The 9,704-nt window shown below is 41.1% G+C and overlaps 1 non-coding gene and 1 pseudogene across 1 annotated transcript; one reads left to right on the top strand and one right to left on the bottom strand.

Annotated features, from left to right (window-relative positions):
• On the top strand, positions 1-180 carry LOC146012672 (U2 spliceosomal RNA; annotated as a pseudogene).
• Positions 181-8,020: 7,840 nt separating this feature from the next.
• On the bottom strand, positions 8,021-8,209 carry LOC146012669 (U2 spliceosomal RNA). Its single transcript, XR_014445781.1, has one exon. It is a non-coding gene; the product is annotated as a U2 spliceosomal RNA (small nuclear RNA).
• Between the last annotated feature and the right edge of the window lie 1,495 nt (positions 8,210-9,704).

Here is a 9,704-nt window from a genome sequence, read left to right as displayed (position 1 = left end):
AAAGATTTGCCTTTTCAATCAAAAAAATCTGTTCTTATCAGTTTAATATCTGATACACCCCCTATCTGGGGGCCATATATTAAATGGATTTTTAGAACAGGCAGATGGAAGAAGAGCTTGCTCTGTCCACTCCACACATTGACCTGGTATTGCAGTACTTCCAGGACCGGTGCACCTTCCTAATCTGTTATCCAAAAATAGACTAATTCCATTCCTGGCACTTGATTTGGTGTATCAATTGTTTGTGCACTTTTGTTCTAACTTTTTATTTAGAAATGCATACATTTGCTTCAAGGTTTAACCCTTGTGCATAAAAAGTTTGAAATCCTGCCTCCAGTGTATCATTTTGTGACTATTTCTTGACTCCTTGAATTGTACTTCCTGGAATCGAGGCAGTTTAATACTTGACGTGACACTACACTTGAAATCAGCATGTGCGGCCTAGCCAAAAGACCGGAAGCCTGCCTAAATTAAATGACTTATCAATCGCTGCGACCTCCCAATATATATGCAAACACTATGTGACTTACCTACGATCTTACCACGGAAACATCAACTGGATCACAGCAATGGAATTTTTGGACCCCTCCCTCTCGATTTGAAATGGCTTGGTTTTTTTTTTCTTTTATTTCTTTTTCTCTTTTATATTTTTCTTTTCTCTTATATTTTGTTTTCTTTTGTTAAACTTATATTTTTTGTTTTCTTTTTGCTCTCTTTTCTCTTGGGAATTTTTTTTCCTCTTCATTTTTTTTCCAAGCCAAACAACTGATGATCATCGTGAGGGGGATGTAGAAAAAGTATCACTTACCTTCTTCGGACCATGATTTGGGTGGTAAATGCCAATAAAAGAAAACATTGGCCCACCCAGCTCACCTACACATGACTGTCCTGTCTGCCTGTCTGTTCTAAGTGACTGTCTGTCTGTCAGGTTCCGGAATCCAAGTGAGCAGCTTGTGATGTCATAGAGGGCAGATTGTGATGTCACACACAGGGTCCTGCCACATCAATGCTTGTCCATCTGACTGTCTACTACTGCTGCTGAATGAGCTCAAAACAGGAAAGCCGTCATTGCACCTGATTGTGCAAGATTCCTCCTTCTCCTCTGCAGCAGCTGATTGATTTAGTCAGCAGCAGTTTGTCAGGGACACAGGCATGCAGCAGCAAAGAGCGAGGAGACAGCTGGCTGCTGCTGCTGTTGTATGCCTGTTGGTCGCCTGCCTAGTGGGTGTGTGTCTGTTGACGCGAGGTCAACAGATTGGGCGGAGCACATGCAAATTCGGCCTCCTACCCAGATGAGGCTGCCGACGACCTAATCACAAAATCAGTTGGATGGCTACTTGTCCTCCGGTCCCTGTCCAGCACTTCAAGTCCTATTTGCCTGCCGTACAGTGAGGTATCTTTCAGACTGCAACGACAAAGAAGTGATGTGTGTGTGTGTTAGATGTGTCCATGGTGCTGATCTCCACCAGTGTTGGTGCCCGAATTCCGGTCCGCGCGCTTTGCTGGGACCCCATTCGGGTTATCGCTTCTCGGCCTTTTGGCTCAGACCGAAGTTCATTGCTAAGGTCTGGGCCAGGGGCTTTTAGGGTCCTCCTCGTGGGGAGCCCTAGGATTTCGGGAAAGGATCGATTTCTAGGATCTTTCGGATCTACACTTGTACAGCATGGCTGTTGTACGGAACACCTTTCGTTTACTGGTGGAAGAAGGAAAGAGGAACGAACATCGTCTGGTGTTCATCGTGAAGGAGTTGCTGGAGAAAATTGGAGGAGCGGAGTTGCAGCAGATTTTCTGTATACAGGACTTACCGATTCAGGGTATTTATGATGTAACTTTTATTCGCAATGGTATCTGTCTGACTGTTTTTGAGAGGCTTAAGAGGGAGTTGGATAAGCCTGAGTTGAGTTTTAGTGAAAATTATTCCACTCTTATGCAGCTCAAGAGATTCCAATTACAGTGCATGTTTACAACCCATTTGCTGATATTGAAATAATTAAGAACTTTTTGATGCGTTACTGCTCTAACCTCAGGGTGGGTGTAAAATTAACAAACCAATTTGGGATCTTTAATGGGAAGATCAGGTTCTTTGCAAAATTGAAGATAGATCCAGATCGTATTGGAAGCATGATGCACCCCCCAGCCAATTTTACCATTGCAGGGCATAGAGGATTCCTCTTTTACCCCGGGCCGAGCCTAGTTATTGTCGGAAATGTTTCACATTTGGGCACGTTAAAGAAGACTGCCCGACTGGCAAAGTGTGCAGGAATTGTAAACGCACAGGTCATGAGGCTGGTAGCTGTACAAAAATATATGAAAGAAGGAGGATGATTGAGGAGGAAGAGAGAAATAAAGAAATGGAGGAGAGGTCGGAGAGAATGGCTTACTCTGAGGCATTGAGACGCGGCCGCGAAAAATCCTACATGGATGAAATGCCTGTAGATCAGCCTTCAGATGCAACGAATTCGGTTAGTGAGTCACAAGGTGTGGAGAAAATTCAGAAACCTGAGGCTGAAACAGCTTTGATGATGGTAGAAGAGCACCTGAGTGATATCGTGGAAAATATCAGTAGCCCTGAAGAAAATAATGCATCTTTGCAAATTGAGTGGGAAGAGCCAGGTGTGGACAATACAAATGAAGGTGCTGTTGACGGCCCGTCTACCCGTAAAGCGGAAGGACAGGTAGAGAGATGTTCAAAAAAGGCAAAGATTGAAGATTTGTCTAGCGAGAGTGAGACTATAGATGAATTAAATCCTAGACTCCCTCTGTTGTTGCGCTTGCCTGCGAACTCGGCTGCATCATCTGATTTTTTAGGAGAAGGTGTGGAGGAGAGCTTCAAAGAGACTACGGGTTTCTGTGGGGGTCAACAAGGGGATGGGTGAAAACGAAATTATGGAAGAGAAACTTTTTGAAAATCAAAGTCCAGACATGGCAATACAAGTTGTACACCATGAAATTTGAAGGTGTCAAATTATTCACATGTTCACAAGGTCTTGGTTGGGTTTATGGCTGAGTCTTTTTTAAAGCTATGACCTTTGAAGTTTTTTTGAGAGTTGCCTCACTAAATGTGAGTGATAAAAAGAAAAGCCAGAAGATTGGCGGTTTTTGAAGAGTTATCTAAGTTTAAAGTCGATATTTTGTGTTTGCAAGAGTGCGGGATCTCTGAAAGGGTTAAATTGACGAATGGGTTTATGGGGAATGTGTATGGTCCGGGTCTGATCAGAATAAAAATGATGGGGTGGGATTGTTAATTAGAAATAAAGAGGTTAAAATTATTAGTTCTAGTGTCGTTATGGGGGGGAGGTGCATAATAATTATTCTTAGTTATAGAGGGTGGAAGTTTAGAATAGTATGTGTGTATGGGTCTGCCTGCAAAAAAGAAAGGTATGAACTTTTTGAGAAGATGAGGTTATTTTTGCCGGGGAGAATCCCTACTTTTGTTTTGGTAGATTTTAATTGTATTATTGATAAGAGAGATAGGAAGGGGAGAGGGGATGGTAAGATTGATGTTTCTGGGAATTTTTTAAGGCAAATAATTGACGATTTTTATTTTGTGGATGTTGCAGTAGAGCGGATGGGTAAGCCCCCACCGGTAACCTATCGAGCAGATAGGGGTGGGAGTGAATCCAGAATAGATTTTATTTTGATGTCCAATGAGATTAAGTGTGTTAACAGGTCCCGTTTTCAGATCATGAGTGCCTGATTGGGCATTTTGTTGGAAAGTCTGAATGTATGTATGGTAAGGGTAACTGGAAGCTGAATGTGAAGTTATTAGAGGATGTTGATGTATGGAAGGAGTTTGAGAAAAGATATAGGTATTGGTGTGAAAGAAAGAATGAGTTTAATGATATTTTGGTATGGTGGGATTGGGTGAAAGAAAAGATAAAAGGTTTTTTTTCGGAAAAATGGTTATAGGATTGCAGCTCGGAAGCGAATGAGGTATGAGTCCTTGAATAAAAGGTTGAGTTTTTTGTGTAAAATGAGAGAGAATGGGTATGAAGTTTGTGAGGAGATTGAGGGGGTGCGAGTTGAGATTAAGAAGTGTTTGTATGAAAGGGGTTGTGAGATTATGTATAGATCTAAAATTGAGTGTATGGAGAAAGATGAAAGGTGCACTAGGTTTTTCTTTAAAAAGGTATGTAAGGCAAATAAAGAGATGTATATGGTGTATGATGAGAACGGGTGTGAAGTGAGAGATAGTGAGTTGATGGGAGTGATTGTAAGATTTTATAAGGACTTATATGGTAATAAATGGAGTGATAGTTGTATGGAAGAGGATGTTTTGGGAGTTTTGGAAAATAAAGTGCAGAGGGAGGATGTTCCTATGTTATGTAAAGCGGTGTCTGAGGAGGAAATAAAATATGTGATAGCAAGTGCGGAACGGAATAAAACGCCTGGGGCAGATGGGTTCCCAGTAGAATTGTATAGTATGTATTGGGATGTGCTTGGTAAAGACTTGTGTGAAGTGTGTAAGTATATGTTTTTGAATGGAAGGATAAGTGGTTCAATGAAAGAAGGGATTGTTGTGCTTGTGTTTAAGAAAGGTTAGAGAAAGGTACTGGACAACTGGAGGCCAATTACCCTGCTCAACGCAGATTATAAAATCTATGCGAAATTATTGGCAAATCGTATGCGGGAGGTCATTGGTCAAGTAATTGAAGAGGATCAGGTATGCGCTGTCCCAGACAGGAGGATGTTGGATAATCTGGGGCTGTTGCGTGATATAATTAGGGACTGTCTGGATAGGAAACAGAAGTGTATGGTGCTAGCATTGGACTTCGAGAAAGCCTTTGATCGTGTGTCTCATGTATATATGTTTCGTGTGTTAGTGCGTATGGGGTTTCCGGTTGATTTCGTTAAATGTATTAGGAGTTTGTATGATGACGTCAGTAGTAAAATAATGGTGAATGGGGTAGTTAGTGAGAGTGTGAGAGTGGAGTCAGGGGTGAGACAGGGCTGCCCTATGTCCCCGATTGCTTTTATATGTGCAATTGAGCCTCTTTTGCAGTTGATACGGAGGGATAAGATGGTACGTGGAGTGGTAGTGCCTGGTAGTTGGGGGTAGGAGTGTAAAGGTTTTAAGTTACATTGACAATGTTGCGATTGTGTGTGAGAATGAGTGTGCTTTGAGAAGGGTAAAGTTATTGATTGGGTTTTTTTGTTGTGTATCAGCATTTAAAGTTAATTGGAATAAATCAAAATTAAAGAGTTTTGGGGATGGGAGGGAAAGGATCGAGGATTTAGAATGCGAGAATGGAAGTTTGAAAGTTTTAGGGGTTAAGTTTGATGAGAGATTGAGGGGAGATGAAAGTTGGGAAGAATGTGGTGGGAAAATAGTGAAAAAGTTGGATTTTTGGAGAATGCGTGAACTGTCGTTGATTGGTAAGGTAGTAGTGGTTAAAAATGTTATTTTGCCAATTATTTTGTTTGTTGCAAGTGTGTTTCCTCCTAGTATTAGTTGTATGAGACGATTGAATAGAATTATTTTTCTATTTTTTTGGGGGTGTAAAATGGAGAGACTCAAAAGAGAGTATGTCGTGAAAGAGAGGAAAAATGGAGGTATGGGGTTCCCTGATCTTGAAGTGTATCTGGGCCTAAATTATATGGTGTTAGTGTTAAGGTTGATTGAAAAAGAAAGTAAAGCGGCTTGTATGACAAAATTTATGGCAGGGTGGATTAGGATGGAGGGAAAGGGTATTAACGTTACCAATGGCCTTCAGTTGTCCAGTATGGTATTGTGTGGTTGAAAAATTTGTTAAAAAGTATGAGTTGTTGGGTATGCCTGTTAAGGATTTAAGAGAAAGGAAGAAGGTTATGAAAGTGTTAAGGATGCGTGAAACTGTATGTAATATTGAGTTATTAATATCAAGTGAGGCTGAAAAGGTGTGGAAGAAAATTGGGATGAATGGGATGACGAATAAGCAGCGTGAGATTGTATGGATGTGTATGCATGGGGTTTTACCGGTGCGTTATGTACAAAAAAAGAGAGAGTTAGTAAGTTCGGAGGTGTGACCCAGGCAGGGATGTGGAACTGTGAGTTTGGGTATGCTGTGTGGAAAGGTGTGGGTGGACTTTGTAAAGAGATTAGTGGAATTAGTGCTGTATCTTGGAGAGTGGCGATGTTTGGTATGGGTGCTTGTGAGGGGATGAAAGAAAGCTGTTTGTGGATCATTATGGCATGTGTGATGGAGGTCTTGTGGAATGCGCGGAATATGAGTGTGTATAAGAATGAAGAATGGAGTGTGAATGATTGTGTGAGAATGGTTCTGGCTAAGTTGTATGTGGTTTATAGAATGGATTGTAAGAAGGGTGTTGGCTTTGATGCAGAAGTTGTATGGAAGTTTCTGAAATGGAAACAAGTGGTTAAATATGTTTAGATAAAATGGGATTGGCCAAGTTAGGGTCTAATGGTTTTTTTCAGTCTTATGAATTATTATTGTATTTTTGAATTTTTCTGTATGTTTTATGTGTGAACCATGAGGATGAAGATTAAAAGTGAGAGAATGCTTCGGTCTATTCATCTGAGTAGTAATGGAGTAAAACTTTTAATTAACCTGAATGGTTTAAAAAAAAAAAAATCTGTTATTATCAGTGGGTATGGACTGGCCTCTGGCAGAGAATAGAGAAAGGCTGGACTGAGTAGCTGCTCTGATGGGCGGAGGGTGTGGGACCCCTCTTTTTTGCCTGGGAGTGGTGAAAAGTCTGGCTGAGTACCTTCACCTCTGCCTTTGGTAGGAGGTGTTGTTTCCGTAAATCCACTGGAAAGAGGGGGGGAGAAACACTGGGCCTAGTAGTTTGACTCTCTTGACGGGGTTCGTAGCCCCCGAAGGATGAGTCAGTGAAAGGCTCAGTCTAGTATCCATTCCCAAGGAGCGGAGAAAGGCTGGGACTGAGTAGATTGGTCAAGGTTGGCTAAGCCACCAGCCTGGGCACAGCAAAAAGCTCAGCCTAGTATCTTAACCCTGGGAGCGGAGAAACACTGGGACTGAGTAGATTGCTCTTCCGAGGGGGGTGCAGCCCCTAAGGGAGTCTTTCGAAAAGCCCAGTGGAGTACCCATTCCCATGCCAGGGGCTGGAAAATGCCCTACGATGGGAACAGAGCTAGCTAGCTGCTGCAGAGGAGAAGGAGGAATCTTGCACAATCAGGTGCAATGACGGCTTTCCTGTTTTGAGCCCATTCAGCAGCAGTAGTAGACAGTCAGATGGACAAGCATTCATGTGGCAGGAACCTTTGTGTGACATCACAATCTGCCCTCTATGACATCACAAGCTGCTCACTCGGATTCCGGAACCTGACAGCCAGACAGTCACTTGGAACAGACAGGCAGACAGGACAGTCATGTGTAGGTGAGCTGGGTGGGCCAATGTTTTCTTTTATTGGCAGTTACCACCCAAATGATGGTCCGAAGAAGGTAAGTGATACTTTTTCTAAATCCCCCTCTCAATGATCATCAATTGTTTGGCTCGGAAAAAAATTGAAGAGGAAAAATAATTCCCAAAACAAAAAAAGAGAGAGAAAAGAGAGCGCAAAAAGAAAAGAAAAAAATATAAGAGATAAAGAAATAAAAGGAAAAAAAAAAACCAAGCCATTTCAAATCGAGAGGGAGGGGGGGGGGGGGTCCAAAAATTCCATTGCTTTGATCCAGTTGATGTTTCCGTGGTAAGATCGTAGGTAAGTCACATAGTGTTTGCATATTTATTGGGAGGTCGCAGCGATTGATAAGTCATTTAATTTAGGCAGGCTTCCGGTCTTTTGGCTAGGCCGCATATGCTGATATCAAGTGTAGTGTCACGTAAAAATATTTAACTGCCTCGATTCCAGAAAGTACAATTCAAGGAGTCAAGAAATAGTCACAAAATGATACACTGGAGGCAGGATTTCAAAGTATTTATGCACAAGGGTTAAACCTTGAAGCAGCAAATGCATGCATTTCTAAATACAAAGTTAGTACAAAGGTGCACAAACAATTGATACACCAAATCAAGTGCCAGGAATGGAAATAGTCTATTTTTGGATAACAGATTAGGAAGGTGCACCGGTCCTGGAAGTACTGCAATACCAGGTCAATGCGTGGAGTGGACAGAGCAAGCTCTTCTTCCATCTCCCTGTTCTAAAAATCCATTTAATATATGGCCCCCAGATAGGGGGCGTATCAGATATTAAACTGATAAGAACAGATTTTTTTTTTTTTTTGAGACCATTCAGTAACAGTACGATGTCAACCCAGACATGGAAAGACCCGATACCAAACATCATGAATCTCTTTATTTTATTATAAAAGATATTAAACAAAAGACAAGAAAAAACTGTATTAAACTATCAGTAAAGACACAAATTTAGTACTTCCAGAAGGCCAGTGCCCATACTTGTGGACATAATAAAATTATCATGAAAATTTTATGGAAACAACTTATCTAAAACAAACTTTATACATAAGTAGAAAATTAATCTAACTTAACCAATTCTTTCCACTTTTTGTGTTTCCACACACCTTCTGCGTCATCATCCCCATCTAGCCGCTTATCCCACATATAACACGTATATAATTTCCCTAACATCATTCTTACAGTCTTTCGTACACTAATTTCATCCATCCTAAACAAGTACACATTCCTCACATCCCATAATATTTCTGACAGACACACCATAAACAGCCACAACATCCTCTCATTCCCTTTCCCACATGCACCCACAGCAAACATTGCAACTTTCCATGTCATCATTTGTACCCCAGTCAGCTCTTTACATAAAGGACCCATTCTCTTCCATACCTCTTGCGCATAACCACAATTCCAAAACAAATGTAACACACTTTCTCGTCCCTTGCATTCTTCACGCGGGCATTCCTCCGTCCTTACCAAATCACGCTTCTTTTGTACTTCTCTCACCGGTAATATCCCATGCAACTTCATCCATACAATCTCCCTTTGTCTATTTGTAACACCACGCAATCCCAAATTCTTCCACACTTTTTTTACTCATTTGTGCATTCAAACCATCAATTCCACACACACTACTTCTCTAACTTTCATACGGTTAAACACATTCTTGCTGTCCTTCCACTCTTGCAGTTGTACATCCAATAATTCAAACTTACGCACAAACACTTCCACCCAAGCATACCATTTGCACACCTTAAAAGCCATTGGTACTTCATTCTTCTTATTCTGCCATTTCAAACCACACAACATCCATCCAGCCAAATAGACCATCATATACTTCACCTTACACTCCGTATCCATCAATCTCACCATCTGTCTCACATAATGCACTCCAAGAAATACCTCTAAATTTGGAAAACGCACACCCCCATTCTTATACTCTTTCATTACCAAGTCACGCTTCAACCGCTCCATCTTGCATCCCCAGAAAAATAGGAAGAGCATCCTGTTCAATTTTTTAAGAGTCCTAGAATTTGGAGGAAACACATTTGCCACGTATAATAACATGGGCAAAATAACAGCTTTAATAATTAAAACCTTACTGTAAATCGTCAACTTTCTTAAATTCCAAAAATTTATTTTATTCTCCACTTTCTTACTGACTTCCATCCAACTATCATCCCCCTTCAGCTGTTCATCAAAAATCACCCCCAACACTTTCACTCCCCCTGACACACATTCCATCTGATTACCATGCACACTATCACTTCCAAAACATTTAATTTTTGACTTATTCCAATTTACTTTAAAAGCGGACCCACCACAAA

The sequence above is a fragment of the Crinia signifera genome, chromosome 6 (assembly GCF_055691185.1).
Source record: "Crinia signifera chromosome 6, ASM5569118v1, whole genome shotgun sequence".
In the NCBI taxonomy this organism is placed as follows: domain Eukaryota; kingdom Metazoa; phylum Chordata; class Amphibia; order Anura; family Myobatrachidae; genus Crinia; species Crinia signifera.
This window is presented reverse-complemented; position numbering and strand designations above follow the sequence as displayed.